Genomic DNA, 8,271 nt, shown 5'->3' on the forward strand with positions numbered 1-8,271 from the left:
ACTGCCCTAAAACAGGATTAAATGTGTCCTTTCAAATATGTGTCAGTGTGTGGATCTGGCCAATTTCAGTCCCTTATACTAGAAAAGAGAAGGCTAAAGGGTGATCTGATAGAGGTCTTTTGGATTATGGAAGGTTTTGATACTCTAGACATAGAGAAGATGTTTCCACATGGTGGGGGGGAGACCAAAACTAGGGACTTAAACACAAAAGAATCAAAGATAGTCAGCAATATGTCCAATAGGGAATTCAGGAGAATCCAAAGAGTGGTGAGAATGTGGAACTCTGTACAAAGAGTAGTTGAAGAGAATAGCACAGATGCATTTAAGGCAAAGCTAGATAAACGCATGAGGAAGAAAGGAATAGAAAGATATGCTGGTAGGGTTAAATGAAGAGAGTTGGGAGGAGGCTTATATGGAGCATAATCATACATGGATCAGTTGGGCAGAATAGCCTGCCCTGTGGTTTCATATTTATATGTTAAAGAATATTTTGCAACAGTAAACACTTTCTGATAGTCTTTTTAAAAAAAACAACTTCATTAGTACGTAATGTGGAAATGGCTGTGCAAAGTTACTGAGCCCACTACTGTGGGGCTGAAATAATATTTGAAAACACAAAGTAAAAGTCTATAGTGCAGAAGTTATTCTGCCTTCCATTGAGATAATAGTTATGGACCTGCAGATGTCTTGGACAACACATTTTCTGTTACTTCTGGTCTCTTTAGCTTCTGCTGTAGTTATGATCATGCCCCATTATCTCATTTTAGCATGAGGAATTTCTACCACTTACCTTCTCCTTCTCTCCTTGGTCGAGTAATATTTGTTTCATTGTGCCAATGTCTGGAATGCTGCCTCCTACCGTCTGGGCAGAATGAAGGATGTTTCAAAAAAATCAGTACTCCAGACTCTTCAACTTCTTAGGATTATTTAGCGGCAATCAATAGATCTGTGTTGCCGAGCGCTATCAACAACAGCAATTTGTATTTATGTTGTGTCTTTAATGTAGTAAAACATCCTAAGGCACTTCACAGGAGCAATTATGAAACAAAATTTGACACTGAGTCACATAAAAAGACATTAGGACAGGTAACCAAAAGTTTGATCAAAAGAGGTAGGTTTTAAGAAGTCTTAAATGAGGAGAGAAAGGGAGGCAGAGAGATTTAAGGAGGGATTTCCGGAGCTTCAGGCTAGGCGACTGATGCCACGGACACCATTGGTGGAACAATGAAAATTGAGGATGCACAGGTTGTCAAGGTATCTGAGGCCATCTAGAGCAGTAGCCACTATGTGGACAATTTTCATGAAGCAGCCTTTTAAATTAAATGTCAAACTTTCAAACGCTGTTGTCTGGACCTTTCGTTTTGGGCAGATCTCTCTTTTGGTGAAGTTGCACTAGAGAGAGGGAGAGAGACTAATGGAACATATCACTGAAAGCTAACATGCAGGTGCAGCAAGCAATTAAGAAGGCTAATGGTATGTTAGCCTTTATTGCAAGAGGATTTGAATATAGGAGTTAGACCACACCTGGAGTACTGTGTGCAGTTTTGGTCCCTTACCTTAGGAAGGATATTATTGCCATAGAGGGAGTGCAATGAAGGTTCACCAGACTTGTCCCCGGGATGGTGGGACTGTCCTATAAAGAGAGATTGGGGAAACTGGACCTGTATTCTCTAGAGTTTCGAAAAATGGAGAGGTGATTTCATTGAAACTTACAAAATACTTAAAGGGATAGACAGGGTAGATGCAGCTAAGATGTTTTCCCTGGTTGGGGAGTCCAGAACCAGGGCACACAATTTCAAAATAAGGGGGAAGCCACTTAGGACAGAGATGAGAAGAAATTTCTTTACTCAGAGGATGGTGAATCTTTGGAATTCTCTACTGCAGAGGGCTGTGGAAGCTCAGTCATTGAGTGTGTTTAAAGCGGAGATTGACAGATTTCTAACTACAAATGACATAAGGGGCTATGGGGATAGTGTGGGGAAAAAGGCATTGAAGTGGATGATCAGCCATGATCATATTGAATGGTGGGGCAGGCTCAATGGGCTGAATGGCCTACTCCTGCTCCTATGTTCCTATAAGAATGAATGCAAATTACTTACTCCCTGTTTCCTTCAGCTAGCTTTCTGACTCTTTGAGTACTTCACCACACCACCTCTCAGCCTGGAGTCCTATGTTTTAATTCAGCTAAAATCTGTTGCATTACCTTTTAGGCCCTTGGTTAGAAGCATCCAAACTTAAAGTTGCCTTCAGCAGGAGGAAAATGCTAAGAATAAGGGAGGGGGAGATTGGCTCTGTACATTATAATAAATTGTAATAACCCCAATTATAAAGCACGTCTTTTATGATTAATTACACAAAGCACGTAGGGAAACTCCTCCCCATGCAAAATGTTTTATGCCTAAGTATTGTAAATTGTGAGTGTGTTATACATATAGGAGGAAAATGAAGTAAGTCTTCGTGTTATGTGTCTAAAATGTAAAATCATGCTTTCTGTCATGGGGAAATGGGACTGAAGGCCTAATCTCTATTTTGCGTTTATCTGAGCAATTATTCTATGTAATTGACATATGCACATACAATACTTTAATTTACTTCAGAGGTTGCTAACATAAGGACATATGCACAGCTTGGATAGTGATTTGGCTCTCTGAATGCTGTTTTCTCTGTGGACTGGCTTCTCATTTCAACACTGATAAACAGTGCCAGAGCAGCCAAAAACACACACACAAAATATACACCAGAGAAGTAATTACTTACCTACATATGGAGTAGTCAGCACTTTTTAAAAGATACTCCATTTATCATGAACAATGTGGCCAACCTAGTCAGAAATATTACCAGGATACTCATCCCCTTAAGAAACTTGCAGGCCAGAATTATACAGCCTTCTCTTCCCACATTATAAAACCCCCTCCCAACACTTTTCAGTTTAATCAAAGGCATCAATGCATAAATTCCTGTCTGAGCATCAGTTCTGATGAAAGGTCACAGACCTGAAACCTTAACTTTCTCCACAGATGCTGCTAGACCGGCTGAGTAATTCCAGCACTTTCTCTCTCTAGTGTGATCACATCCTTCCTACAATGCAGTGACCAGAACTGCATGCAGTACTCTAGCTGTGGCCTGATTAGTGTTTTATACAGTTCTAGCATAACCTCCCTGCTCTTATATTCTATGCCTTGGTTGATAAAAAAAGTCAGAAGTGGGGATATTTGCTGATGATTGCACAGTGTTCAGTACCATTTGCAACTCCTCAGATACTGAAGCAGTTCATGTCCGCATGCTGCAAGACCTGGACAACATTCAGGCTTAGGCTGATAAGTAGCAAGTAATATTCGTGCCACACAAGCGTTAGCCAATAACCATCTTCAACAAGAGAGAATCTAACCATCTCTCCTTGATGTTCAATGGCATTACTATTGCTGAATCCCCTACCATCAACATCCTTGGGGTTAACATTGACCAGAAACTTAACTGGACCAGTCATATAAATACTGTGGCTAAAAGAGCAGGTCAGAGACTGGGAATTCTGTGGCAGTTAACTCACCTGCTGACTCCCCAAAGCCTGCCCACCATCTACAAGGCACAAATCAGGAGTGTGATGGAATGCTCTCCACTTGCCTGGATGGGTAGAGTTCCAAAAACACTCAAGAAGTTCGAAACCATCGAGGACAAAGCAGCCCACTTGATTGGCACCGATCCGCCACCTTCAACATTCACTCCCGCCACCACCGACGCACAGTAGCAGCAGTGTGTACCATCTATAAGATGCACTGCAGCAAGGTTCCTTCGACAGCATCTTCCAAACCCGCAACCTCTACCATCTAGAAGAATAAGGGCAGAAGACACGTAGAAGCACCACCACCTGCAAGTTCTCCTCCAAGTCACACACCATCCTGACTTGGAATTATGTCGCCATTCCTTCACTGACACTGGGTCAAAATCCTGGAACTCACTTCCTAACAGCATTGTGGGTATACCTCCACCAGATTGACTGCATTGTTTCAAGAAGGCAGCTCACCACCACCTTCTCAAGGGCATTTAGGAATGGGCAATAAGTGCTGGCCTTGCCAGTGATGCTCATAAATAAAAAAAAAACATTCCATATGCCTTCTTAACCACCTTATCTATCTGTCCTGCTACCTTCAGGGATCTGTGGACCTACACGTTTCAGTATCCTATTATTTATTGTGTAGTACCTATGGCTCAATTGGAAGCACTCTCATAAGGTTTCAGGTTCAAGTCCCATTCCACCAATGCTTGAGCACAAAAATCAAGGATGACACTCCAGTGCAGTACATGAGGGAGAACTACACTGTCAGAGGTGCTGTCTCTCAGGTAAGAAGTTAAACTGAGGCCCCATCTTCTTGCTTGGGTGGATGTAAAAGATCCCATGGCACTATTTTGAAGAAGAGCAGGGGAGTTCTCCCCAGGATCCCAGCCAATATTTATCCCTCAATCAATATCACAAAAAACAGATTATCTGGTCATTATCACATTGCTGTTTGTGGGATTTTGCTGTGTGCATACTAGCTGCTGTGTTTCCTGCATTACAACAGTGACTACATTTCAAAAAATATTTCATTGGCTGTAAAGTGCTTTAAAATGTCCTGTGGTCATGAAAGGCACCTTATAAATGCAAGTCTTTTTTTTCTTTTTGCCTTGTTTGTCCTCCCCAAATGCATCACAATTTTCCGAATTGAATTCCATTTGCCACTTTTTTACCTATTCCCTGGCCTATTTCTAATGGTCCCAATGACTTTCTGAATATTTCCTGGTGATCAATTATTAATAATTAAGTAGATTATGTCACAACTGTTGATCTTTCAATGGATTAATTGTGTCAGTGCCTTGGAGTGCATGGCACTGGGATTTGACCTGATCTGATCTCTCCTAAGGGGAGGAAGTGGTGTTGTGGTAACGTCACTGGAATAGTCATCCAGAGCCCAGGCTAATGCTCTGGGGACATGGGTTCGAATCCCACCATGGCAGATGGTGAAATTTGAATTCAATTTATAAATCTGGATTTACAAAAGCTAGTCTAATGGTGACGATGAAACCATTGTCGATTGTTGTAGAAACCCATCTGGTTTACTCATGTCTTTTAGGGAAGTAAATCTGCTGTCCTGACCTGGTCTGACCTACATGTGACTCCAGACCCACAGCAATGCGGTTGACTCTTAAATGCCCTCTGAAATGGCCGAGCAAGCCACTCAATTCAAGGGCAATTAACGCTGGCCTAGTCAGTGACCCCCACAGACAAATAAAAGTCACTGCCTGCAACAACACCAAGTGACAAAGAAGGATGAGGTGACTTTCACATAGTTCACAAAATAAATATTTCATATAAGATTAAATGCTTGGAGTGATATCAAGGCTTGTAAGCCCATCTTTTGAGCTGCTCAAGATGACAACATTTAAACCCTGCCAGCAAGATTACTGATTTATCACCAGTCTGGACTATTTGCAACTTTACTACATTCTTCATCGTGTTACATAATTTGCACCCATGTTGCATTTTCTGGCTTCTTGCTACATACCCTTAGACCAATAATGCAGTCAAATGAACAGAAGCTTGTGGATATATTGAAGCTGCTCCTGTATCTGTTTCATCTAATTACATTTTCTAACACTCAGAAAAGCAAAATGTGGGGAATCAAACTTCTGACACCATGAATAATGGATGGCACTCTTAACCATTACTGACAAGCCTGCACATTTCATATGTTAATGAAATTACAGTGTGTTTGCCTATTCTTCAAAGAAAACCTACACCTTCAAAAAATGCTTGTTTCACTGTTCAAAAGTAACAATCATTCCAAATTAATATTTATGAATAGATTGAGCATAAATGTTTAAATAGAACACTACCAAAATTAGCACAGTTAGGAGCATATGAATTTATTTAGATTAAAGATGTGAACTACAGTCATTTAGATTTCTTCAATTAGTTCACAAACAATGGTTAAGCTAGGGGGAACCATGATGTACAAGAAGGACAAAAGCAAAATGCTGCACATACTGGAAATCTGAAATAAAGGCAGAAAATGCTGGAAATACTCTGCAGGTCAGGCAGCATCCATGGAGAGAGGAACAGAGCTAACGTTTCAGGTCTGTGATCTCTCATCACAACTGGAAATAGTTGAGATGTAACAGTTTTTAAGCAAGTACAGAGGCAGCGAAAGGACGAAAGTGGAGGTCTGTGGTAGGGTGGAAGGTAGGAGAGATTAAATGACAAAAGGGATGATGGTGCAAGGCGAAAGAAGATGGTAATGAGACAAGTAATGAAACAAAAGATGGATCTATAGGAGGTGTAAATGGAAAAAAACAGAATCCTCATCATCGCTGCTGTTCAAAAACAAAACAACACAAGTAAAGAAAAAAATAATTGGAACAGTGGTTATGATCTAGAATTGTTGAACCCAATGTTGAGTCTGGAAGGCTGTACAATGCCTAATTGAAATCTGAGGTTCTGTTCCTTGAGTTTACATTGAGATTCATTAGAACAATGTAGGAGGACAGGGACAGAGAGGTCAGAGTGGGAGTGGAGTGGAGAATTAAGTGTGCAAGTAGGAGTCGTCTATGGGATGGTGAAAACAGTTAGGGTCTGTGGTGAGCATTTTTCTTTTAAGCTGTATGGAATGTGAGACAGGAACATATATGCTGGTTTAGTGCTCAGAACCTTTAAGCTGGTCTGGCTCAGGCTGCACTCGGTGCCATTTAAAACTTTATAAAAGGGCTTCTTGGAGATGGTCCTGACATTTCATATACTTAACCGCTTGCGTAATACTCCTGTTTTCACATTGATATACAGGTCCAACGTGCTTTGCATTAATATAAGGGCGACAGTATAACTGTGTCCTTAGACAAAAGACTGAGGTTATTCTGGACCAGTTGGAAATCTGGAATTTGCAAAAGTGACATAGGATTGGGCAGAACTGGTATGCAAATCCAATGTTTATTTGGAACAATACAAAAATCTAAGAATGACTACTGATCCCCATTGGCAATAGCCTGTTGCATACAGGCCTAAAAAGTAGCCAGTAGCCCACCTCAAGAAGCAAGTTTGAATCTTATACTGAGGATGTACAACTAGCCAGCCATGTTTAAAGAGACTGCCTTGGCCTGGAAGAGAATAGTGGCTTAGCATGTTGGTGCTCTAGTAGGCCACACTGCTTGTGTTTTGGAAAGAGATGCAGTGGTTTTTGTGTAGATCCCCAGTACGCAAACTCCAAGTGTCACTACGTGCTGAGGTTCTATCTGTCCCCGGTGTTGCGAAGGATGGGCCTGGTCACATTGCCGCGGAACGCTCCATGCAGTTGGGCGGTGCCGTACCACCTATCCTTCGTGGAGCAGTTTCTGCGGGAAAACACCTTTGACCACCGGTCCATCAGGCAGTGGTCTGCACGGAATGTCCTCAAGGCCCTACGGGAAAAGGAAACGGTGGATCATGTCGGATGGTTCCCCGAGCAGACCGTCAAAGTCATTTGGCGGAATGCCTCATCACCAGAACTTTCAAACAAGCACCAAGATGTAGCTTGGCTGGTGGTGAGAAGGGCCCTCCCCGTCAGATCCTTCATGCACACCCGAAGTCTCGCCCCCTCCGCACAATGCCCCCGCGTTGGCTGTGGTGGGGAAGAGACAGTCGCCCACTTCCTCCTGGAATGTGCCTTTGCAAAGCAGGTGTGGAAAGAGATGCAGTGGTTTTTGTCGAGGTTCATCCCAAGCAGCTCTGTAACACAGGAGTCTGTGCTCTACGGGCTGTTCCCAGGGACGCACACTGAGACAAACATCAACTGCTGCTGGAGGACTATCAATTCAGTGAAAGACGCCCTTTGGTCTGCCCGAAACGTGCTGGTCTTCCAGCGCAAAGAGTTGTCCACCACCGAATGTTGCAGACTGGCACATTCCAAGGTCCAGGACTACGTGCTGAGGGACGCACTAAAGCTTGGGGCAGCCGCAGCAAAGGCTCAATGGGGAAAGACCACAGTGTAAGGTTCCCCCACCAAGCTGGACTGAGGGGCTGGATCCATGGGAAACCCCTCGAACTGTATCGTTAATATTCTCAATTGCTGTAAATGTAAAACTGTAATTGACATGACAATTGTGAAACAGAAGGGTTGGGAAGAAACTCATGACAGTATTGAAGGAAACTGATCTCCCTTGCAATGTTTGTATTTTTTGGTGCTGTTTGGAAACTGTTTGGCAATGTAATTTTTACAGATTTTTATGAATAAAGTATATTTTGGAAATAAAAAAAAGCAGTGGTTT

Source organism: Heterodontus francisci, chromosome 32 (genome assembly GCF_036365525.1).
Source record: "Heterodontus francisci isolate sHetFra1 chromosome 32, sHetFra1.hap1, whole genome shotgun sequence".
Classification (NCBI taxonomy): domain Eukaryota; kingdom Metazoa; phylum Chordata; class Chondrichthyes; order Heterodontiformes; family Heterodontidae; genus Heterodontus; species Heterodontus francisci.